We start from the raw sequence: 27,131 nt of genomic DNA, 5'->3' as shown, positions 1-27,131 counted from the left end.
GGGAAGAGTGGGAAGTTATCCCCTCGGTTTATTGGTCCTTTTGAGATCCTTGAGAGGATAGGTGAGGTTGCTTATCGGTTAGCCTTACCGCCGCAGTTGTCCGGAGTACATGACGTGTTTCATGTGAGTATGCTTCGGAAGTATGAGCCAGATCCATCACATGTGTTGGATTGGACCGATTTAGAGGTAGATGAGGATGCCTCGTATGAGGAGAGACCGGTTCGGGTCTTGGATAGGCGGGATCAGGTCCTGCGTGGCAAGACCGTTCCTTTGGTGAAAGTCTTGTGGAAACATCACGGAGTGGAGGAAGCCACTTGGGAACGTGAGTTGGAAGTCCGAGAGAAATATCCGGACTTGTTTATTGATATGTAATTTTGTATTTAAATTTTACATTTTGTTGAACTTAAGAGCTTTTATATATGTCTTAAGTTGTGAAACATTGAAAATGTTTTGCTTATTGGAAGTATGTTTTGGAACTTGCCTCATATGGAAGTTGAATGTAACATTATAGGTGTTAAGTATATTGTTGACATTGGAAAGTTAGTGCATAATGTTGATGCATGTTAATAATACATATGTTGTTTACATATTGTGATATGTCTCTTGTTAAAGGGATGGAATGACCGGTAATGGGTCGAATTGTTGAATGTTAAATTGTAACATTGTTCAAAATGGAGGAAAACCTGTTTTTGAAAACTTGTGCTTAATTTCGGGGACGAAATTCTTTAAGGGGGGGAGGTTATAGCGATCCCGGGTTTACCCTTGTTGTACAGTGATCCGGACATGTGTCCGTGAATGTTGGTAGTTGTTTATTTCCTAGTTTGCATCCTCTTTACTTTGTATTTTGAGTTATGGGATGTGTTGGGCAGGTTTGTTACAGGTTGGTTGTGCTTGGGAGCCTAGTGTTGCTGCCCAGATTTTTTGGTCCTTCGCTCGAGCGAGGAGTTTTTCGCTCGAGCGAGAGTAGTGTTGCCCCGGTTTTGGACCTGAGAGTTGTAGTTTCTGGCTCGAGCGAGCTTTTCGTGGCTCGAGCGGTCTGGGTTTTTCTTCGCTCGATCGAGAACGTCTTGGCTCGAGCGAGAGTTTTCTGTGTCTGGTCGCTCGAGCGACCAATCCTTCGCTCAAGCGAGAGTGTTTTATATCAGCGCACAGCAGCGTCTAAAACATCACTTTTTCACTTCTTTTCTTTGAGCAAACCCTTAATCCGACACTCTCTCTCTCTAAAATTATATTCTCTCTAAGATTTGATCTCCCTAGAGTGTGAAACTAGCCTAGGGCCTTTGTTAAAAAGATAGAGGGTGTTGAGAGCTTCGATTTAATCTGAAAAAGTTTGGATTTGGAGCAAGTTGATCTTGGAGTCTTCATCTCTTTTGTGGCTTAAACTTCGAGGTAGGGATATCCTACTCCTCTCTATGGGTTTTGTCTTTAAATTTTGGTATTTTGAGATGTTGGGCTTGGTTTGGTAATTTTGTAAAAGTTTGGGGCTTTTGTGTAATTTTACAAAAGTTGGGGTTTTATTCATAATAAACCTAGATGCATGTTTGGCGTAGAAAAATGGAATGATTGTTGAATCATTGATGAAAATGGAACCTAAGGGTTGAAATGTTAATTATGGGAATTGACCTAATTACATTGTTTAATTAATTGGGATAATTAATTGAGAAGAATGAGGAATGAAATGTTGATTGAATATCGATTGTGCGTTTATTTTCTGTTTAGAAATAACTGCTTTGGGCTATCGGTGGAGGATAGTCGTGATTGTTGTAGACAATGCATGATGATTAGGTAAACTGAAACTAATCAATGAAATGTGTCATGGAACTTGACGGTTAATTGAATACATTAATTGTATGTATTGTGTGATTGTATATAGAACCAATGTGTTTATATACGTTATGTGTAGAGGAGGAGATAGGGGATGTACTCCGCGGTTTAGGGGAAGATAGGGGATGTACCTCTAAACCGGATAGGTATTTGGAGGAGATAGGGGATGAACTCCGTAGACAGAGCTCATATGCTTGTCTAGAGAAGTGAAGATAGAGCTCATATGCTTATCTTTGTGAAGTGTGGATACAGCTTGTATGCTTATCTGTGGATATTGTTGATATACATATCTGTTGTAGAATGTGGATACAGCTTGTATGCTTATCTGTGAGATATAGTTTTTATACATATCTGTGGAAATGATAATAGAGCTAGCATGCTTATCTATTGAAAAGGGAAAATGAAAAGTAATTGGGACTTGTAAGTCGTTGACATAAATATGTAATTTATGCGATTGAATCAGTGTTGACCAACTATCAATTGCTAATGTTTTAGTCATTGTCCATGGTTGGTTTAGTGTATTTCTACTGGGCTGTGGCTCACCCTATATGGGAACATCATTTTCAGGTACAGGAAGCATGCCACCTCCAAGGACATAGCTGGGAGGCTAGTGGCGGGCATAGTTTTGTCGTTTTACTTTTGATGTATTACATGTAATTTCAAGCCAAGGGCTTAATGTGTAAACGAGTTAGAACTCTTTGTTGTAACCAAGTGTTAACTTGGTAAGCTGTAAGCCCGTAGGGCATTTTGTTATGAGGTTAACATGTAATACTTATGTAATGGAACTCTAATGAATGAAAGAATGTGGTTAGTTTATATGTAAATGTATGTCTTATTAGATGGGTTTATTGTTGTTATTTTGAGGGCGTTACAAAACCCATAGATTTGGTCCAACACAGCTTGAAGATCGTCGTACAAATCATAAACCCATCGTCATCCAAATCGTCTACATTTAACCCATCTCCAATACAATTTTTAGATCATCATTGTGAGCCAGTGATCATCGTCCATAATGTGATCTCATTGTCATTGTCGAGAGATAGAAAGAGAGATGTAAGGACGGAGTAAGAGTGAGAGAGAGAGAGAGAGAGAGATGGCATAGTGGAGGAGAAGAGGTAGATGTGGCTAGCAAGACGGAGATGTACTGGTTCTCCTACATAGAGAGTGAGTAATTTGTGCATTTACCAATTGATCCAAAACTCTTCAATAAAACAAAAGTCGAACAGAATAAAGGAGGACAAAACCGAAAAGCAAAAGGAGAGCCATATTTACTGGAGCAACTACTAACTCCCTCTTATAGATAAGTGTATATATATATATATATATTCGGGCAGTAGCTACATCAATATTTAAAGAAGCATCAAGTGAGCATTTGCATTGAAAACATGCCAATCTCCTAGAAAAGAATGAAGAAGACTGATATTTGCAATCATAAATAAACATATAGGAGCCTAGTGCTAAGTCGAAGCTAATAAAGATCACACTTCATTTCATATTTTTAATGATATTTATACTTTGTTGATAAAAAAAAACTAGGTGAAAAATGAAAGGGTAATAATATAAAATAAACTAGCCAAGATTTATTTTAACTTTTTTCCATTTGACAGGTGGTTTTATGCATTGTTTAAGCTAAAACAAATTGAAGTTGGTTTCTGGAGTCCACACATGGTTGTAGAGATGACTTAACACGCCAAGGTCACACTTCAACAACAAATTCATCAGGAATGAGCATATGTTATATCATAGAGTAGAACTTGATTTTCAAAACAAATGATTTTATTATTAGATGTGCCTAGTGTAGCTAAAATGAATATGACATTACTATCTTATTTTCCTTATTCTGCTCTTGCAGAAGTAGCTAATAACATTTACCATAGCTACAGGACCAAGAAAGAAACAAATACCTCAACCCGCCCTCTTTCTCGAGTGCAACATACACTGTAGGATGTTCTTACCAATTACAATTATCTTTTCAAGAATCAAGTGGAAGAAGTAATTTTTAGAGTTGGTCATCAGTTCATCAACATGGTGAGCTTGTACTTCTTCCCATTTTCCCCTTTTGGGTGGTTATTATCTCCACACATAGGTGAAATTAATGTTGGGGGGGTTGGGGCGGGGGTGTTTCGAGTCAAATATATTCGCAAGAATTATCCAAAAACAACTATGAAATGGGCATACTAAGGCACAACCACAACACATATAAATCTAGTGTGGAACTCTTTAATTGCTACTTCGATCTTTGCAGTTGCAACAATAACTGAGCTTCGTCTGCATTGGACTCTAGTTCTTGTACAACTTTGTTCCTGAAAAATGCTTCTAGCTTTCTTGGTAGCTATGCCTCAATAATTAGCTTTTCATCGTGTGCATTAGAGGTCAAAGGGCTAACCATGAAACTGTATTTACAATCTCACATAGAAAATAGTGGCTTGTTTAGATGGAAAAATCCTTAATACTAATTTGTCAACCACTATCAGATAAATTGCCAACCATTGCTTTTCAAGAAATCTTTTCTTTGTTCTCACCAGCAAAGCAGAGAGATGGAGAGAGAGAGAGAGAGAGAGAGAGAGAAATTTCCTAGATAGGTGGGCTTTATTCTTATACCACACAAAATTGAAAGGTTGACAAGTAGAATTATTCTCAAATACTACAGATAAATTGCTGGGTGTTGGCTCAACTCAACATCCATCAGGAAAAGAGCACCGTTCAAGCCACTTTAGCCTAAATAATATCCATTGGGTTGCATTTGGTATTGTGAACAAAAGATACAGAAATCAGTCACTTTTGCCTCATTTTAACAAATTTAGCTCATAGACAAAATTGTATAGTTGAGCTCCTTTACCTCGTTCATCAAAAACAACATCTATAAGTTATTAAGCAACATCTAACTATTAATAAAACTTCAAAATTCTTGAAAACAAAAATGAAGCTTACCTTGCTGAAAAAGGTTGCTATGAACCTATAGTAGCAATCATTAAACAACATCTAGTTATAACATGTTGTTAATAAAGCTTTTAATTTATTATTATTATTATTATTATTTATTTTTTTAAGTAAACGTAGTGATCATTCCCTAAGCATTTAATTTTTCCATTTTTTCCAAATGACAAATTCTTCAATAAGTTCATCCTAGTGTAAGAGAAGAGGTATAATAAAACCCTACCAGTTTTGTTAATATCATACCACTTAGTGTACCATTTTTTTAATTAGTTTGGTCCGTATCGGTACAAGAAAGAATATCATAATGCAATGGGTTTTTCTTAAGTATGCTTTGCATATGGTACACAAGGCATATCTATTTTCTTATGTATTTTTTTTTTTTTAGTTGTACAATTTTGTATTTCTTGTTATACATTGTTCACCTGCTAAGAAGGTCAACTTAAAGGTAAACCATATTAAAATAATATATTATATTATATACACATAAGCATTCTCACAAATATGCTTAACTAATGCAAATTCGAGTAAGTTATCTCATAAAAGTTTTGAACAACACAAAATCATGTAAGTTTTCACAAACTCACATAAGGGATCTCACAAAAATGCATAAGTAACACAAATTCGAGTATGTCGTTGTGATGACCGGTACGTGAGTTACCTTGTTCTCTTGAGTTATGTCGGATTTGCTTTCGTTAAGTGTCAGGTTTCAAAGTGTGGTCCAGTCAATAGTTGAGTTAGTTGTTTTTGAGAACTCCTCCACAGAATTTTCGTTCTTCTTTGTTTCAATTCTGAGTTTTCACTTCTCCCGATGGGTGCGAGGTTGACTCCGGAGTGTCGTGGGAGGGTCCGAAGTTTTGTCGAGATAAAGGGCTAGGGCCGCACATGCGGTAGATCAAGCCGCACATGCGGGAAATAGGGGTTTGGGCTGTGTGCACACTGCCTAAAAGGCAGGTGCGGAAGTGGAGGTGCGGGGGAGACCGCACGTGCAGGGGTGAGAGCCGCACGTGCGGGAGAGGGCGCCGCACGTACGGCCAGGCATGTTTTCTGTCTCGTTTTTTGTGCATTTCAACTATGTATTGCACATTTGGTCCATTTCCTCTCATTTTCTGATATATCACTCTCCCTCTACAATGTTTCTCTCTTTTTCTCCCATCTCTCTTTACCCAAACTCTCCAAAACTTTACATTTCTCTTTGATCCCATAAATCCATCAAGTTTTGGAAACTAGTTCCTTATACCAAAATGATGAGCGTATCGAGGGCTTCATTTTGACCGGTGGAGATCATATTCCAGCGAAGTTGATTTTTGAGCTTCTTCTCCTCTTCTCTCTTGAGGTAGGGATTTCTTTGATTTTTTTCAATACCTCCATTTTAGATAAACATGTGGTATGTTTTTATTGCATAAAAACCATGTTGTTATGGATTTTTCTTTGAAAATCATGATAGGGGATCTAAGGTTGGATGTTGAGCTTGAGATTTTGTGGAATAAATGGTTGTTGAGTTAATTTGGGGTGTGATTTAATATATTCATGATTAGAGAGAGATAAAGCCCTATTTTTTTTGTAATAATGCCTAATAAAAAAGGGATTGAAATTGTGAAATAATTATGTTATGAATTTAAGAAATGTGATTAATGATTTGATAATTGATTTGAGATTAAATGGGGTCTTATGATTTGAGCATTAACTTGTGTTGGATTGACTATGTTTAAATATAACGAATTGATAATTGTTAATGGTCAAAAAGGGGATTTAACCATGAGATTAGAATATCATTGGGTTACACTACCATTATATGGAAATTGAGTAAATATTGACTTTGTTAGCCATGATTGAAATCCCTTATCTAAAAAGAAGGAAGTTGAGTTGGTCATACTTTTCTTGTGAAATGAAATAAATGGTTTGGGGCAAAGGGTGGAGGATATTAATGTGGAAGGATAAGGTAATCAATTTTGAAATAGAAGAATGAAATACCAACACTGTGTTAATTTTGGAAATTAACTTGCGATTGAATCACAAATATATTTTATTTTACTATTGTTGTAATTGGATCTGAAGTTTCATGCGAAGTGGTTAATGGTATTATGTGTTTAATACATACTGTTACAGGTTTTGTCCATGGTCATCGGTGGAGGATGACATCGTGAATGTTGAAATGATTATGTGTCTGTAGTACACTTGTGTTATCTATGAATGTGGTTTGACGTGATGGTTGAAAAATGTGTAATGCACTGAGAACCAGAGGTACCATTACCTTCCAGCTAGCGCTTGGAGAATTGGTTGTGCTGAGAATCAGAGGTACCATTCTCTTCCAGCTAGCGCCTGGAGAATTGGCAGAGGTACCATTCCCTTCTAGCTGGTGTCTAGTAAATTGGCATTTCATTGTGGAAAGATGAATCAGTGGCTTACTGTGCTTCTGGCAAGTAATGCGGAGATTATTTATCATGGTTCTCTTATTTAATTATGCGTGTTACGTGTTATGATGATCATGATTTAGTAAGGTTGAATTGTCTTATGTGTTGAGTAGATGTGTTTAAGTATATTTGGACATGTTAGAGAGTGTCGAGGGAGTTTTCCTACCATAAGTTATTTTATTGAAGGTATCCCATTAAATTTTGAGTCCAAGTTTGAGAAGGTGATGAACTCGTAGAGACGGACCATGTTTATATTTGGGTTATGAATAATGTGAAGAAATCGAATTTGATGAACGTGTTTTCAAACAAAACGGATACTATGTGGTGTTTTGTCACAAATGGAAAGTATGGTTATCGTGTAATAATTGTTTAAATGGGAAAAGGGTAGTAAAAGCGAACCTTGGTAAAAGCGAACCTTGGTGTTGTTGAATAAACTGAATGTTCTTGAGAAAAATATTTATGTAACTATACTTTGGTTATAAAACGCCACATTATTTATATGTATGAGACTAGCATTATGATCATAGCTATCTGTAAGTCGTTATTGTTGAGGATCATGCTGAGATCTCCACTGGACTTTATGTTCATCCCACGTTGATTATCTTTTTCAGATGTATCTCGAGAAACGTTACAAGGTCATGGATCTTCCTTAACTGTTGGCCACGGGCCTTTTCTTTGTGGGCGAAATGCCATTGATGTAAAAAGGGTTAAACCCTTTCTTTTACTTTAAAGACGTAAGCCTGCGGGCAATTTGTTTAGTTATGTTCATGTTGCATTCATTTTATATTTGAAAGAGAGAATTCTTACTTATGAACTCCATGTAAATTTAATGGGTTTCTGTAGGCTATCTCTGAAATGGAATTTATAATAATGGCTTTGGTAACGGTATCCAAGTAATAAAGAGTGGGGCGTGACAGTCATCCAATAAAATTTTGAACAACACAAAATCATGTAAGTTTTCACAAACTCATGTAAGTGATCTCACAAAAATGCGTAAATTAACACAAATTTCCCGTAAATCAACACAAATTTCCTGTAAATCATCTCATAAAAGTTGAGGAACACAATCAAATAAGTTTTCACGAAATCACGCAAGTGATTTCACAAAAATGCGGAAGTAACACAAATTCGAGTAAGTCATCAAATAAAATTTTCAAAAAAATCAAATAAGTTTTCACAAACTCACGTAAGTGATCTCATAAAAATGCATAACTTAACATAAATTTTATGATAACCCAAAATATATATATTTTTTTAAATAGTCAGTGCATAAATTAATTGAGTAATATTTAGATTGGAGTGTTTGTGTAAAGTTATGTGCAAAAATGGTTCAATTTTGTAATAATTTTTTTTAAAAAAAAATATAATTTTCGATCTCAGAAATTATGAAAATTTTTATTATGTTGTTCTTATAAGAGTCTAGTATGTTGGATAAAAATTTCGGAATTTAATGGTGAGTATTTATTTTATGAGAAATTGCAGACTGATTGGTGTTCAGTTTAATTTATAGCATAATTTGAAATTTGAGTTTTGGGTGTTTGGACTATGATTTCAGATAAATTGTTAGGTCTATTTTGGTATATAATTGGACCATGTTTGGCTTGTGGGTGGGATCCATGACTTGGATTTAATTTAATTTGAGTTTGTTTAATGACTCATGTTTAACTGTTTGGTCATTTTTAATTATGTGATTGGTAATAACCACCTTGGGAGTTATTATTATTTATTATATAGGATTATAATAAATATTTAATAGTTGATTTATGGTGTGTACTATATGGTGAAAAGTTATATATTTTTATAGTGAATAAAATGGGTGTATATTTCGTGGTGAGCAAAATATTATATTTTGTGGTGTACAAAAATATTATATTTTGCAGTGAGAAAAATTATACCATTTTATAATTTATATTATAAAATTTTAAGGTATTATTACAAAAAATTATATAATTCTTTTAGGGATATCAATTTTGGGGAAGTGAACCCATGTCCCCACGCATTCTCTCTCTCTTCTTTCCTTCTTCCATTTCTTTTCCTTGATTTGGGCAGAGGGTACCGCCCCCCCTGTAAAACCCAAGTTTTAAATATTATTATTTTATTGGATAGATTAGTAATTAAATTAACTTATATGAGTCATTTATTAATATCAAAGAATTAGTTATGATATGGCATTATATTTCCTATTACTTAGATGGGTAATTTTGTAACTTTGAGAAATTAGGTTAATAAGCCCACCTATTGTGGCTTTAAGTCTTGGAAAACAAACAAAACAGAGGCTATGAATTGCTCCATAGGCGGCTAGGGTTTGAGAAGGTAAAAGAAAAAAGAAAAGAAAAAGAGAAGAGAGGCTTGTGTTGCAGAAAGGGTTTGGAAGAGTTAAAGGTGAAGGCAGCAAGCAAGGGTTTGGAAAAGTTTAAAATTAAAGAAAAGAAACCCAAACCAAGGAAGAGGGAGGATTCATAAGAGTGGTGGTTTTGTTTTATTCATCACTTAGGTAAGATTTATTTTATTGTATTTCTATCTATGATTTTAGTGTTAATATATCAATAGATGATTTTATGGGCATATATGATTAAATAGATATATTGATGTAGTCTATGTTGGGGGTCTCAATTTTGCTCAATTTTAGAGTGTATTTTGCATCCCATTTGGGTGGTTCATATTTTGAGATTGATATGTGATGGGTTAAGTTTAATGGTGGTGTATTTGTGGGATACACGATTGACTACAAGCAATTACAAACTTTTACGTGTATATAAACAACAATAGAATAATATGGGTTGAGAATTTCTGAAACCGTGATGGCTTTGTTTTGATGCTAAATTGTGGGAGTTCTTAATAGGCAATTGGGTTAATTTATTTTATTGTTGTTACAAGAAGAGATAGATGGGTGCATATAATAATTGTTTATGCGGTGTAATATTTTATTAGGTTTGTGAGATTGAGGTGGATCTTAGTAATTTGAGATTAGCTTGGGAAATATTATTTTAGCTGTTTGAGGTAAGTAAACCTCTATCACTGTTGGTTCATTTTTATTCCTATCGAATCGTTTAAAATCCTAAATATTTATTTATAGCCTTTATGTTCTCTTAAAATAAAATATGGATCAAGTATAAAACAACATCGAATATTATTATGAAAATTATTTGAATATTTGGTGAAACTATTCTGAAAATTGTACTAAACGTTTATTCTGAAAATATCAAATGTTTTATTTAAAAGTTGTGTATTGTTTGAATTTTGAACATCACTCTAGTCTGACTATGATTTGGACCCTAGCCAATGGGGGTTATTTATTGGCACAGAAACTAGTTTCTTTTGGGGCTTTACCACCGGCCTATGTGTGGTTCTGGGCCTTGTCACGGGCTAAGTGACCGTAGTCATTAAGACATGGGTTTTGTGAATCAAATCATTGAACCATCTGAATATCGAACCATCGATTTGAACAACGAATTACTTTGAATTATCTTGTTGGCTTTTCGTTTAAAATGTATTGTACATTGTTTATTTTTAGCTATGAAACCACCTTACAAATAATTGTTCATTTATTGAACTGTAGAAAAAAAATTATATTTATTGGTTATCGATTTATTTACTTATTTTTATATACTTGATCCAGCTAGCAGTGATGGTTGGTTATTTACTAGGCTATCTAGCTTATCCTTATTTTTTTTTCAGATTCTGAAGAGTAGAGCTGCGCGGATTTTTTTTACATGTGGGAGTGCCGAGAGTGGGACCATGATTTAAGTACTTGGATTATTGTTTTGTTAGTGGATTAAATTAGTGGACTTGGTGGACATTTTCATATAAGAACTATTTATTTTTATGGATTTTGGCATTATGACAATTAAGGATTTAATTTGAGTATTTTACATGGTGGGTCATGTGATTGGATTCTTAGCCTTGCATGCTCACTTATATGAGTGTGCGGCATTGTCACGGAGCTTGGGGCGTGACCCCCCCCCTTTCTCTCTCTTCCATGTTGCTCAAGCTTTGAGCTTAGAGTGGGAGTCTTTAGAGTGAGATTTTGTAAAAGTTTTGTAAATGAAAGTCAGAGAGCTCGTCGTGATCTTCGTAATGGTGGTCTTGAAATTCATGATCGGGTGATGTTTACATTTTCGGATTAGCTTTTCTTCACATTTGAGGTAGGGACTTTCTTCATATTATTACTTTAAAATTATGTTAAGGTTATTTTGAGAAAATATGTCATTATAAGAGGTATTGCATATATATATTTTTTAGATTTTTGTTTGGTAATTTTTGGAAGAAAAATTATGTTGAAATGTTAAGAATATTGATTTGAGAAAATCATCTTGTGTTGATAAATTTTGCTAAAAATCCAAAATTTAATTTTAATAGTTGTATGGGTAGTATGGAAAATTTATTTTGAGAAACTTAAAGTTGAAATATTTTTCATCTTTGATTTTGGAACTTATTTTTGAGAAAAATAAATTAATGTTGATGAATATTGAGTAAATTGTTAAGTTGGAATAATAGAGTTATTTTGGGATTAAAAACTCTACAAGTGTTATATTTTTGATATTTTGTGAAAGGTGATGTGTTGATGATTTAGTTTTTGCTCATTTTTGAAAAAATGAAAGGATGAAATGAGGACTTTTGAACTCTCAATCTTAAAAGTGTACTCTTGGACATATTTCAAAATTTTTGATGTAAATATCATATTGATTAGTTAACTTTAGAAATGTTGTGAAAATTGTTATTTGAAGAGAATTTGGGAAAGATTGTCTATTTAAGTAGCTTGTCATGAAATATGATTATGTTTGAAAGATGAGTTGGGTTAAGTTATGTTTTGTAAAGACCCAAATAAAATATAAAAATTTGGTAGTGGTAAATTATTTGAGAGGGTTGCTCACTTTTGGTGGAAGAAAATGATTAAAGAGAGAATAATGCACTCTCTTGTCTCTCTCTCGTGGGGTATGATGAGTAGGAGGAGAGGTTTGAATATTAATATATCTCCTTCTCTCTTTTCTTAGTTACAACCATTTTTCTCATCATTCATGGGCAGTATAGTGATTTGTTAAGGCTCTTCGAGTATGGTGGCCTTTCCCTTGATCTTACAAACTTGGATTTGATTAGAAACTTACCCCGTCCTACTCTTGTTCCTGACACTGGTTTACTGTGTGATTTACTTTGGTCAGATCCTGGTAAAGATGTCAAGGGATGGGAAATGAATGATAAAGGAGTTTCGCTAGATGTTGTTTCTTATTCATCGTTGATCTAAGGTCTCTGTCCGCAGAGAAGACTGACTGCAGCTTGTGATATTTTCCAGGAGATGTGGAGATTGGATCTGCCTCCTGATGAATGCACATATACTACTCTGATCAATGCTTATTGTGCAGAAGGAGATATTAAAAGTGCTCTTCATCTGCATGATGAGATGATAAAAAAGGGCTTCCTTCATGATGTTGTTACGTATAATGTGCTATTAAATGGGCTTAGCAAACAAGCTAGGACGAGGGAGGCAAAACAGCTTCTCTTCAAATTGTTTTGTGAGGAGTCCATTCGAAATGATGTCACATATACTACACTGATAGAAAATTGTAGTTATATCGAGTTTAAGAATGCGGTAGCTCTCATAAAGGGATTCTGCATGCATGGTTTGATGAATGAAGCAGATCACGTTTTTGAATCAATGCTTCAAAGAAACTGCAAGCCAAGTGAAGCAGTTTATAATGTTATTATACATGGTCATTGTAGGGATGGAAATTTGCAGAAAGCATTGGATCTTTACAAGGAAATGGTGCACCATGGATTTGTTCCTCATACTGTATCTGTCATTGCTCTGATAAAAGAACTTTTCAAAGAAAGGAGAAGTGAGGAATTGAGTCAAGTTATAGAGAACACACTGAGAAGCTGTAGGCTTACTGATGCTGAACGTGCAAAAGTCCTTGTTGAGGTCAACCACAAAGAAGGCAACAAGGCTACAGTATTTAATGTTCTTACCGAAATGGCAAAAGATGGGCTTCTTCCAAATAGCGGGGAAACTTTCCATACTTCGCGATAAACTGTATGACTAACTTGTGTATGTTATCAGGGACTAGTGAACTAATTCTTTACACACAAATAAAAAATAAGTGGCCAAGTTGGGAATTAGACGAAGTCCAGTTACTTGTTTTCATCATATCTTTCTTATATACAAGTTATCAAGGAGCTTCAGAGATCCGTGCCTAGAAAGCCATCATCTTTCTCATCCCCTTTCTTCCTTGTGATTTTGCCAAAGTTCTTTTAAGTATCGATGATAACTCTATTAGTTAGGAATTGTGAGGCAACTGGTTTCTACTCAATATGATATAAGTCTCAAGAGACCATAGTGACAAAGTGTTGATGACACTTGTGCATCATGCTAACTTAGGTGAATCGTATTCAATGAGGCACTTGTATGCTTGTTGCACAACATCTATGATCTATGATGTTTGAAGCATGGATGTGGATATGGAATATAGTAATGACATGATATAGATATGTTGATAACAACAAATTGTATAAATCCAAAGTGAAGAGCTTGGTGAGAGCAACGTTTTGACCGGTGGAGATCAAAATCCAACAAAGTCAAAAATTGGGGTTTTTGCTTGTTTCCTCTTCTAGCTTGAGGTAGAGATTTTTCCTACACTTCTTTATGCACTTTTACTTGATTATAGGGAGTTTAGAGTTACATATAATTTAATTAGAATTTTTGAAAAATTCGTGATTTATTTGCTAAAAAAGAAAATTTTGAGAAAAATGAAAAGTTGATGCCCAAATTGCGAAAGTGTATACTTGGAATATGTTTGTAAGGTTATGAAAGAGCTATGTTTTAAATTTGAACAAAAACGGACTTCAATTTGATTGGTTTTGAAATTTTTACCGGTTTGTGACCAAAAGAGCATTTATAAAGAAAACAAAGAAATTGCATTTAATTTTGGGGGCTTTTGATCAAAATAGGATGTCATAGTTGAATAATGCTTGGAGAATGTGTTTGGAAAGAAAATGATATTTTCTTGGGCATTAATGATATTTTCTTGGGCATTAATGATATTATTTTGCTTAATGTATCTGTTGGTATAAAACCGACACGGTTAGAAATGATCCTTGAGAGGTTACCGGACGTGATTGTGATATGAAAACTAGTGTAGTTATTCATATTTGATGAGATGTGGAATAGATTATATTTATCGGAATTTTTGGAATTTAATTATTTAAATATTTGTTAGAAATATCTGTTTTGGGCTATCGGTGGAGGATAGCCATGATTGTTGTAGAAATGCATGAGACTTAGGTAATTTGAACCACATTCCTCATTTGTTGCGTTGGGCATTGCATTACATTCATTTTATTGGAAATGTGTCTGTTTTTTGAGAAATGTTTGGAAATGTATCTATTTGCGAAAAGATGAATACTTGGTAAATCTGGGTAGGGGGTGTGGAACCCCGCGGTTAGGTGTCGAGCCTTCCAGTTTACTAGTAAAAATGATAGTGGTAGTGCATTAGGGCCTACTTGCAGACACTCTCCTAGAGATTCATAGGGCCCGTATTCATGTATCATATATGGTTTAAAATGGAAATGGTTTTATATTTGTTGTTGCATCTCAGCATTGCATGCTTTATAAAAAGAGAGATAAACTATTTTATCATGAGCATGGCATGAGCATACTCCTCTTTAGTCTTGTTATTGTTCATATGTTGTGTAGTATGTTTCTACTGGGCTGTGGCTCACCCTATAAGGGAAATCATTTCAGGTACAGGTGTTATGCTTCCACCAAGGCATTAACTTGGGAGGACTCGGAGCTGAGGCTTCGTTTTTGTTTTATTGCTATTTGTTGAATGCAAGCCCAGGGCTGTATTTGTGTTGAGTTGAAACTCCATTTTTGTGTAACCAAGAATGTTCTTGGATAAATTTGTAAGCCTATAGGGCACTTATTATCTGTTTTGTTTCCATTTCATACTTTTTGTAAAATGCATGTTTGGGTTTATAACTGGGGCATTGAGATGTGAACAACATGTATTTGGCATTTGGGATTTAGTGGAAATGGGTGTATGGATTTGTTAGCTATATATATGTGTTTGTCTATCAGGTGGTTTTGTTGCATAAATAGATATATCATGCCAAATTTTCGGGGCGTACCAACTTGGTATCAGAGCGTACCGGGTTCGAATACTTTGGGTACGTTGGGAGTGGTTAGTACCACAGTGGGTTTATCTCACTTGATAGAGATATCGGTATGATGAGGTGCTATGTGGTAACACGCTTATGTGATTATGTGGATATGGGGTTTGATTTCTGAGATGTTGATTCGGTCTGTGAGTTCTTGAAAGTCCAGCCAGAAGAGCACTTGATCACTGCTACTTCCGATTAGAACTCTAGCAATGTCATGGGACAATCATTACCTGGAAAGAAAATCTGTATGTGCTTATGTGGAATGAATTAACTATTGTCCATTGCCTTAGGACATGAGTGAGTTAGTTTCGGCACAATTGTGACTGTACCAATCTCGAGTGTTACCTTTATTGGGATGTTTGGACGTGGAAGGGGGAGTGGTAGGCATGGTAGGCCGAGGAGGCATGAGATGCCAATACCGGATGAGATTCCGGCGCAGGAGGAGGGGAACAGGTGGATCAGAGACGTACTGGGCGTGTGTATGCTGTTACCACGCCAGAGTTAGTGGCAGCACCTTTGGTTGTGAGAAGTACCTTCTTGCTCTGTAATTCTATTGCCAATGCATTGATTTGCACTACCAATCAGTGTATATAAGTGTGTTTGGATTGTTTTGCTTCGTTTTTCTTTCGTTAAGCCATGATTTTGATTCAGGTCAGTATGGAATCAATGTCCAGTTCAGAGTTCAAAATTTAATCATTCTGAAATTTAGTCAAACAAAATTGTTTTCAAGCTCAAAGTGTTATGCCAATTACACCATTAGTGAAAAAAAAAAAAAAAACTGATTTTATTGAAGTTAGGGGATGACATCCCTGATTGCAGAGATAGCATAAAAAAAAAAAAGGAGAGGGATCTTGTTTTTGATAATAACCACATGCCGACTTCACTTACTCGACTCTCCCACCGAACTCTTTCTCTTTTTGTCATCTTGGGAGACCCTTGAAGGCCCTGCCTCAGTGCATACAAGACCGCCGGGAGAGTTGACTCCCTGCTAGCTGTCAAAGGCAAGTATGAAGGTGCTCCGAATCGGGCCATAACGGTGGTCTTCCGTTTTAGCGCTTTATTCTCCGCCTTCAACGCGTAAATCTCTGTTCGCGCATCATTGTACATGCGCTAGAGCACAGAAAGTTGGGCATTTAATTGTTGTACTTCACTGGTCCTATTCTACAGCCGGTGAGTTAATTTGGTAACCGCAGTCACTGTCTCCATGCAAGATCTCAGTATGAAGTGGTCGGCCTCAATATCAGATTGAGCAGCCATGATTTGCTCAACTGACATCATGGGAAAAATAAGAAGAGTAGGAGTAGGGGCACTCTGTTCAGGAAGGTTAAGAAGGGTAGGAGTAGAGGCACTCAGTCCACGAAGGTTAGGAAAAGTAGGAGCAGGGGCACTCAGTCCAGAAGAGCTTGGATCATTGAGGTTCGGAAAGACAGTGAGATGACGAGATGAGGCCATGTGTAGTGAGGAGTGTAAAAAGAAAGAAAGGAGTCATAGAGAAATAACAGAGAACAGACTGAGTTTTGGGATAACTTTTCTCCTCCTTTCAATCTCTCTTTTTTCTCTCGATAAGGAAGAAGAAACAGAAGAGAGTGATGAAGAAGAAGGAGATGGAAGAGAATGATGAAGAAGAAAGAGAAATGAGTGAATAAGTAGAAGAGGAAAGATACTGTTTCAGAAGAATGCAGAAGAGAAGAAGACAAGAAGGGAGAGATAGCCGAGACGAGCGGTAATTGAGGAGAGCTGCTTTTGTCGGCCAATGAACAAAAGCAAGGCCACGTGTCAGACGCAGTTTTCGAAGGAAGAGAGAGAAGCGGGAAAGTTGTATACATATATGTATATATATTGTATATTTATGTATTGCATACATTTATTCGACTAATTTTGTCACAAGAGTGACTTGGTTAAGTGGTCTGGTTCGGCGTCTAAGGATGGAGAGGCTGAGCCCGAGGTTGGGGGTTTGAAACTCCATATCCCTGCATTCGTGTTTTATTTCCTTTTTGCATGTTTTGCTTACGCACGATGATGTCAGCTTACAGAAGATTCTGTCGTAGTAATGGCATGTGCTCACTGACGTCCATAAATAGAATATTCCTTGTCAGTAACGGCATATTCTCCAAATGTGTGTGTGTATCTTTTGTTCGTTTTTGTCCCTTGGTGAAAATGTTGTGGAGACACCACGGGGTTGAGGAGGCGACTTGGGAACGTGAGGTGGTAGTCCGTGAGAAGTATTGGGACCTTTTTATCGATGTTTGGGAATTGTGATAGAAATGTTATTTTGATATTAGGATGTACGTTGTATATGTTATGGAGTAGGGTGAATCTCTTATGTTTAATTGGGAGGCTGTGTTATCATGCCATGATTATGTTTCTATGGTTGTAATTGATTTTAATTCAGCGAGGTTAAACTATTTATTAACTATTTGGGAATTTTAGAACTGTTTCAGTGTTAATCTTTATATGTGTCTTATCGTGATTGGTTTTGTATACTCCTAGGGTGAGAGGTTGACTATTTAGTTAACTAGCCTCAAGAGTAGTATTAGTACTTGTCTATAAGTGAGTTAGTGTAGTAAGAGTTGTTTAATTTTGGTTTGATCTCGTGGGTTATCGTAATATTAGTGTGATGTAGAATAGGGTTGGTAAGGTATTGTCTGTTTTGTGACGGTTGACGGTCACTATTTGAGTTGGTGGTTAGTGCTTTAGAAGAGTTATTATTTCGTTTTGTTAAGGTCTCGAAGTAGTGATAGTTATTTTGGCCTCCAGATGCATTGTGCATCAGGCGATGGAGATAGTTCGTTGAAGTTGGGTTATCGCCAATAAGGTATGGCGTCTTGGTATTCTGGGGAGTCGTTTTGTTATACTTAAGGGATTAGATCCTATTTTGTTGCTATGGGTTATCGATGTGGATAGAAGAATCATTTAATGGTTTATACTAGTAAGGGTTTATATAATCAATTGTGGTGCAAAGTAATGATTTGGTTTGTTACCGGTGTACTTGTTGTTGGCTCAGGTAGAGGTTAAAGAATTTTGTTGATGCAATGGTAAGTATCTGAGTGAGTTTGTGGGTGACTGTAGAATGTATTATATTACTTGAGTTTAATTTCGAGGACGAAATTTCTTAAGGAGGTTAGGTTGTAAAGACCTAAATAAAATATAAAAATGTGGTAGTGGAAAATTATTTGAGAGGGTTGCTTACTTTTGGTGGAAGAAAATGATTAAAGAGAGAATAATGCACTCTCTTGTCTCTCTCTCGTGGGGTATGATGAGTAGGAGGAGGGGTTTGAATATTAATATATCTCATTCTCTCTCTTCTTAGTTACAACCTTTTTTCTTATCATTCATGGGCAGTATAGTGATTTGTTAAGGCTCTTCGAGTATGGTGGCCTTTCCCCTGATCTTACGAACTTGGATCTGATTAGAAACTTACCCCGTCCTACTCTTATTCCTAACACTGATTTACTGTGTGATTTACTCTGGTCAGATCCTGGTAGAGCTGTCAAGGGATGGGAAATGAATGATAAAGGAGTTTCGCTAGATGTTGTTTCTTATTCATCGTTGATCTAAGGTCTCTGTCCGCAGAGAAGACTGACTGCAGCTTGTGATATTTTCCAGGAGATGTGGAGATTGGATCTGCCTCCTGATAAATGCACATATACTACTCTGATCAATGCTTATTGTGCAGAAGGAGATATTAAAAGTGCTCTTCATCTGCATGATGAGATGATAAAAAAGGGCTTCCTTCATGATGTTGTTACGTATAATGTGCTATTAAATGGGCTTAGCAAACAAGCTAGGACGAAATGAGGAGTCCATTCGATAGAAAATTGTTTTGTGAGGAGTCCATTCGAAATGATGTCACATATACTACACTGATAGAAAATTGTAGTTATATCGAGTTTAAGAATGCGGTAGCTCTCATAAAGGGATTCTGCATGCATGGTTTGATGAATGAAGCAGATCACGTTTTTGAATCAATGCTTCAAAGAAACTGCAAGCCTAGTGAAGCAGTTTATAATGTTATTATACATGGTCATTGTAGGGATGGAAATTTGCAGAAAGCATTGGATCTTTACAAGGAAATGGTGCACCATGGATTTGTTTCTCTTACTATATCTATCATTGCTCTGATAAAAGAACTTTTCAAAGAAGGGAGACGTGAGGACTTGAGTCAAGTTATAGAGAACACACTGAGAAGCTATAGGCTTACTGATGCTGAACTTGCAAAAGTCCTTGCTGAGGTCAACCACAAAGAAGGCAACATGGTTGTAGTATTTAATGTTCTTACCGAAATGGCAAAAGATGGGCTTCTTCCAAATAGCGGGGAAACTTTTCGTACTTCCCGATAAACTATATGACTAACTTGTGTATGTTATCAAGGACTAGTGAACTAATTCTTTACACACAAATAAAAAATAAGTGGCCAAGTTGGGAATTAGACGAAGTCCAGTTACTTGTTTCCATCCTATCTTTCTTATATACAAGTTATCAATGAGCTTCAGAGATCCGTGCCTAGAAAGCCGTCATCTTTTTCATCCCGTTATTTCCTTGTGATTTTGCCCAAGTTCTTTTAAGTACTAATGATGACTCTATTAATTAAGAATTGTGAGGTAACTGGTTTCTGCTCAATATGATATAAGTCTCAAGAGACCATAGTGACAAAGTGCTGATGACACTTGTGCTTCATGCTAACTTAGGTGAATCGTATTCAATGAGGCACTTGTATGCTTGTTGCACAGCATCTATGATCTATGATGTTTGAAGCATGGCTATGGATATGGGATACAGTAACGACATGATACAAATATGTTGATAACAACAAATTGTATAAATCCAAAGTGAAGAGCTTGGTGAGAGCAATGTTTTGACCGGTGAAGATCGAAATCCAATAAAGTCAAAAATTGGGGTTTTTGCGTGTTTCCTCTTCTAGCTTGAGGTAGGGATTTTTCCTACACTTCTTTATGCACTTTTACTTTATTATAGGGAGTTTAGACATAATGACCTTGGTTTTGACCCGTTCCTTGTGGTGTTCCGAACTCGGGTTTGTATGTGTTGAATGGTGGTTCATGTCTTGTTTCCTTTGTCTTCCCCTCATTGTTGGTTGTTGGGTTGTAATTGTGTGTTTGGAAAAAGTTGGTTGCTTGTTTTTCCAAACTCTTGGTTGCCTAGAACTTGGCTCTCCACTCGAGCGGGCATTCTTGGCTTGAGCGGGCTTCTGAAATTTTGTTCTACGCTCGAGCGGGAATTCGGGCGCTCGAGCGGGGACTGTGTCTGCAGAAAATACTAGGAGAGCGTATTTCACGCTCGAGCTCAGGGTTTCATGCTTGAGCGGGGGTCTGTGTCTGATGCTCGAACGGGACTTTATATGCTCGAGCGGACTGCCTTTTATCAACTTGCGAAAGTGACATTTCAGATCACTTTTTTGCAATCCTCTCTCTTTCTAAAAGTCTCCAAGATCCAGAGCTAGAGCCTCTCTCTCTAGAAATCATCTACTCTCTGATTTCTCCAAATCCATTGGGATTTTGGCAGTAGTCCCTTCGTTAAAGTTGTGTAACTTCTCGAGGGCTTCGTTGTGTGCGGTGGAGATCAAGTTTCATCGTCGTTGATTTTGGGGGTTTGAACTCTTTTCTTCTTCAAACTTGAGGTAGGGATTTTTCTTTGAGTTATATATATGTTTTTGTAAGATCTAGATGATTTTGAAATCATCCTTTGATTTGCTTTGAAAATTGGTAGTTGATTGAAGAAGGTGAATAATTTTTGAAAGTGGGTTTATTTTCTTGTTTCCTTAAAAATAGAAATTGACGGTTTTGAACTATGTTGATTGAAGAAAGAGGACTTTGGTGAGATTTTTCTCAAATGTTTGAAGATGGATGGTTTTGGTGAGAAAACCTAGAAATTGGGAATTTTTAGAAGAAGTTAAAAATCAATGGTTGATATTGTTATACTTATTTTGAATGCCCAAAATAAGTGATATTTGAAAATTTTCTTGTTTATATCGTATAAATGATAAATTTTGAGAATTATGAGAGTTGTTATTCATTTTGAAAATTGTTATTCAAAATGTTGATTTAGTCTTGAAATGGATAATTTGTTGAAAACGCTTGAAATATGGAAGATGTGTTATTCCTCGGATGAATTGAAATATATTTATTCCTCATGTGAAATTGTATGGAAAGGAGAAAGGAGAAATGAGAATTTTGATCACAATGGTAGTATTGTGTGGGAAAATTGGAAATGTAAGAATTGTTGCATTGTATTGATTATTGTTACATTGACATATCAATTCATTTGATTACATTGAACTTTGAAGTTGATTTGAAAACCTGCATTGAGAAGAGAATGTTGAGAAACGAGTTTTCATGAAATGGTTTTGGGGTAAATATGGCGGTAAGTCTTGACAGGTGGTGTAGATGATAGGTGTTGAGCCTTCCAGTTAACACTGGTAAAAATGACAATTGATAGGTGCCGAGCCTTCTAGTTGACACTGGTAAAAATGACAATTGATAGGTGTCGAGCCTTCTAGTTGGTACCGGAAAAAATGACAATTTGGTAGTACTTGTATAGTCGACTTGCAGACACCGGCCTAGGGATTACCAGAGTTGTATTTACCGCCCCTTTGGTTAAAACTGATAAATGTTGAACAGTTGAAGCTACATGACATCATTGAGTATGATGGTTTTCAAAAGATGAAGATATGTTTTATTTTCAAAAAGGCATGGCATGACATAAGCATTCCATCTCTTGAGACTGGTATAAAATGTATATACTTTGTTAAGAATTTCCTACTGGGCTTTATGCTCACCCTATGTGATTTTTGTGCAGAAAAAGATGTGGTGATTCCGCCTAACTGAAGGCGTGGAAGTATGTGCAGAGAGCATAATGTGCTCATTTGATATGACTCTGATTGTAAGCCAAGGGCTTTGTATGTGTGGGTTTGAATAACCGTTTTGTGTAACCAGGCTCAAGTTTTGGTAACTTGTAAACCCTTGGTGGTATTTGTTGTTTAATTAATTATTGTTGGATTAATTGTATTATTGCATGAAGACTATTTACATCATGTAATGCAAGTATGAGGATTTATTATCAGTTTTACTTTAAAGAGCCATGACCATTGTATTACCATTTGGGCATGGAAATTGGGGCGTGACATTAGAGTTGCATATAATTTAATTAGAATTTTTAGAAAATTCATGATTTATTTGCTTAAAAGGGAAATTTTGAGAAAAATAAAAAGTTGATGCCCAAATTACGAAAGTGTAAACTTGGAATATGCTTGTAAGGTTATGAAAGAACTATGTTTTAAATTTGAATAAAAATGGACTTCAATTCGATTGGTTTTGAAATTTTTACCGGTTTGTGACCAAAAGAGCATTTTTAAAGAAAACAAAGGAATTGCATTTAATTTTGGGGGCTTTTGATCAAAATAGGATGTCATAGTTGAATAATGCTTGGAGAATGTGTGTGGAAAGAAAATGATATTTTCTTGGGCATTAACGATATTATTTTGCTTAATGTATCTGTTGGTATAAAACCGATGTGGTTAGAAATGAACCTTGAGAGGTTACCGGACGTTATTGTGATAGGAAAACTAGTGTAGTTGTTCATATTTGATAAGATGTGGAATAGATTGTATTTATCAAAATTTTTAGAATTTAATTATTTAAATATTTGTTAGAAATATCTGTTTTGGGCTATCGGTAGAGGATAGCCATGATTGTTGTAGAAATGCATAAGACTTAGGTAAATTGAACCACATTCCTCATTTATTGCATTGGGCATTGCATTACATTTATTTCATTGGAAATGTATTTTTTTTTTTTTTTTTGGAGAAATGTTTGGAAATGTATCTATTTGCGAAAAGATGAATACTTGGTAAATCTGGGTAGGGGGTGTGGAACCCCGCGGTTAGGTGTCGAGCCTTCCAGTTTACTGGTAAAAATGACAGTGGTAGTGCATTAGGGCCTACTTGCAGACACTCTCCTAGAGATTCACAAGGCCCGTATTCATGTATCAGATATGGTTTAAAATGGAAATGGTTTTATATTTGTTGTTGCATCTCAGCATTGCATGCTTTATAAAAAGAGAGATAAATTGTTTTATCATGAGCATGGCATGAGCATACTCCTCTTTAGTCTTGTCATTGTTCATATGTTGTGTAGTATATCTCTACTGGGCTGTGACGCACCCTATAAGGGAAATCATTTCAGGTACAGGGGCTATGCCTCCGCCAAGGCATTGACTTGAGAGGACTCGGAGCTGAGACTTCATTTTTGTGTTATTGTTATTTGTTGAATGTAATCCCAGGGCTATATTTGTGTTGAGTTGAAACTCCATTTTTGTGTAACCAAGAATGTTCTTGGATAAATTTATAAGCCTGTAGGGCACTTATTATCTGTTTTGTTTCCATTTCATACTTGTTGTAAAATGCATATTTGGGATTAGAACTAGGGCATTGAGATGTGAACAACATGTATTTGGCATTTGGGATTTAGTGGAAATGGGTGTATGGATTTGTTAGCTATATATATGTGTTTGTCTATTAGGTGGTTTTGTTGCATAAATAGATATATCATGCCAAATTTTCAAGGCGTTACATGTTTAGTATTATTTCTTTTGGAAAAATGTGAAGATAATAGAATTACTAATTTAGTGAATTAAATTAGTTTGGTTAAAAGTGTGTTATTGAGATTATACCATAAGTTCTAATATAGTGGGATGGAAATGTTAATATTTCATAAGAATGAGATTTTGGAGAAAATAGGTGAGATGAAGTTGTTCGGGTGTGAAACAAAGTTGAACTTAGATTATTAGTTAAGTTGAGGTGATCTAGTATTGGGCTTCTAGTTTTACTAGTTGAATAATGTTATGATAATAATTTCGTACTTCAAAATTTTTATGAGATATTTGAATGGTTTTGGCGGTCTTTGACAAGGAAAGAAAATAATGTGTTTTTAGCTCGTTTGGAGCAAATGGATGAATTGGATTAAAACAAAAATGAGTTATCAAAACTTTTAGTTATTTATTATTTTCCTTGGTATAATTTGATGGGTTTGATGTTGATAATTGGAAAGTGAACACTCGTATTATATTTTATAATTATAGTCAAGAGAAGATTTTGATATAATTGATTAAGTGTTGGAATATTCACTTATGCTTATTGAGAATTATGATTGAACTTGAAGATCTCGAGATTTCACTTTCATGAGAAAAATAGGAATTTGATTATATTTAATATTTGGGATGGGGATGAGTTTTGGAAAGATTTTAATTACATTTCATTGATAAAGTATGTGAGTTAGAGATTGATGAGATCTTGAATCTGCTTTGGTGTTATATGTTATTACTATTGCTGAACCTATTGTATAAAAGTTTTGGTTTTGGTAACCTGTAGAGGATTACCATGTTGGTATTTTAATGAGGAGATTCTTGGAAAGGTAAGAAAATGTTTGATTTTGGAAGTTTGTTTTATATAAAGAATATTGTTGAATTGTCTTGAAAAGACTAAGTTGGAAATTGTTGATTTACATATGGTAAATGCATGAACATTGACATTATTATATTATCTCTTGGGATTGTATCATGGTATTACATTGATAGAGATATGGAAATTGATCACAATGGAGCATTGTGTGGTGGAATTGAAATTGGAACTATTCTAATGCATTGTTACATATTGCATTGTCATTCCATTTCATTGTTATCATGGATTTCGAATTGCAATTGAAAACTATTGTTTTGAGAAAGCAATTGTTTTTGGTGAAACAAGATTATTTTGATTTGTTTTGGGTAAATACATTTGTAAGCCTGATAGGGGGTGTAGTTTGATGTTGGTTAAGTTGGCATGAGTGTCCAGGGTGAAAGACCGAAAACACGCGCGGAGGAGGTACCACTGCTCTTCCGGTGAGAGACCGGTAAAGTGGGGATTTGGTAGTGCTCGATATGCCTACTTGCAAACACCAGCCTACGGATTACTTGAGTTGTATTTACTACCTTGGAATTATATTGAAATTGTTAGATTAATGTTATTTCAAATTGGCATTGTGCATAAGATTTTCAAAGGATGAGAAAAATATTTTGAGCATGACAAGGCATATGCATTCATCTCATAAGACTGTATAAAATGTATTTGGTGTTTTGTTAAATGTCATTATGAATTGTTTAACTATTTGATTCAATTGACAAATGAGTAATTGAATGAATTGAAAAGAATGCCATGTTGCTATTGAAGCATGTTTATTTATTTAAGTTAATTAGTCGTGGTTAATTAAAATAAATTAGATTTAAGAGGTTATGTAATAAAATTATATGGTTTTGACATGATATGATTTCACGTATATGTACGAGTATTTTAGTACCCGCATATTTTTTAACGTTATAATATGAGATTGTTTGGTGAGCTAGTGGTTGCTCACCCCCTACTTGTACATGTGTACAAGGAATGTTTTTGGATTTGAGGATCAAACACTTGGCATGGTTATAGAGTGGTGATGAGTTGTAGTGCTTTTTAATTGTTTTCTTTGGTTGAGCTCTATGATTTGTAATGAACAACGCTCTCTTATTGATTGTAAGACTTAGGGCATTTCTTTTGTTTGTATGTAAAAATGTCATTGTTGTATCACGAGAGGGAACATATATATTTAATTATTCATCATTTCATCAACTGATGAATTGTCATTTGTAAATCGACTTAATTAATGAATATTGGTAATGTCATCCGAGTAATAAGATATGGGGTGTGACAAATTTCCTGTAAGTCATCTCATAAAAGTTTTGAGGAACACAAAATCAAGTTAGTTTTCATGAAATCATGTAAGTGATTTAACAAAAATGCATAAGAAACACAAATTCGAGTAATTCATCTAATAAAATTTTCAACACAAAATAAAATAAGTTTTCACAAACTCACGTAAGTGATTTCACAAAAATGCGTAAGTTATCACAAATTTCCCGTACGTCATCTCATAAAAGTTTTGAGAAACACAAAATCAAATAAGTTTTCACGAAATCACATAAGTAATTTCACAAAAACGCATAAGTAATACAAATTCGAGTAAGTCATCTATTAAAGTTTTGAACAGCACAAAATCACGTAAGTTTTTGCCAACACATGTAAATGACCTCACAAAAATGCATAAGTTAACACAAATTCTCATAAGTCATCTCATAAAAGTTTTGAGAAACACAAAATCACGTAAATTTTAACAAAATCACCTAAGTGATTTTACAAAAATGCGTAAGTAACAAAATCAAATCAACTATATCTTAAAACCAAAATAACTCCAAATGAATCCCAAATTTCGTAAAAAGCAGTCAAAATAACTTCAATTACCCACACACTAGATTTTGCAAAAGCAGCCAAATTTCAAGTATATCTATGGAACCAAAACAACCACCAAATCAAACAAAGATGAAAACAAAATGTATGCACATCATATTTTTCGTAGTTTCAAAAACCAACCCACCCCAAGTGGAGTTCATATCGGTAAAAGGATGAGTTTTGAAATAGGGGAAACAAAAGGGGGTGTTGGTCTAGAGTTTCACAAAATGAGAAAGGAAGAGTTGATGATGAATAGAGAGAGACACAGAGAGACAGAGGAAGAGTTTCATACCTTAAGGCAAAATGCTCAGATGTAGTTGCAGAAAATGGAGATGGAAGAGTTTTCACTTTGCGGAAAGGTCTTTGAGTAGCGTCGTAAAAGGGAGAGAAAATTGTCTAAGTCATGTTAGGAGAAAAACGTTAGGGCTTTCTTAGAGGGGAGAAAGAGGGAGAGAAAGATAGATTGAGAGTGAGAGAGAGAGAGAGAGAGAGAGAGA

General features: G+C 35.3%; 1 pseudogene; it reads left to right on the top strand.

Moving 5' to 3' along the window:
• The first annotated feature begins 19,120 nt into the window (after nucleotides 1-19,120).
• Nucleotides 19,121-19,666, top strand: LOC114317423 (pentatricopeptide repeat-containing protein At5g39710 pseudogene; annotated as a pseudogene).
• Nucleotides 19,667-27,131: the final 7,465 nt, after the last annotated feature.

Source organism: Camellia sinensis, chromosome 10, assembly GCF_055761805.1.
Source record: "Camellia sinensis isolate YWXY chromosome 10, ASM5576180v1, whole genome shotgun sequence".
In the NCBI taxonomy this organism is placed as follows: Eukaryota; Viridiplantae; Streptophyta; class Magnoliopsida; order Ericales; family Theaceae; genus Camellia; species Camellia sinensis.
This window is presented reverse-complemented; position numbering and strand designations above follow the sequence as displayed.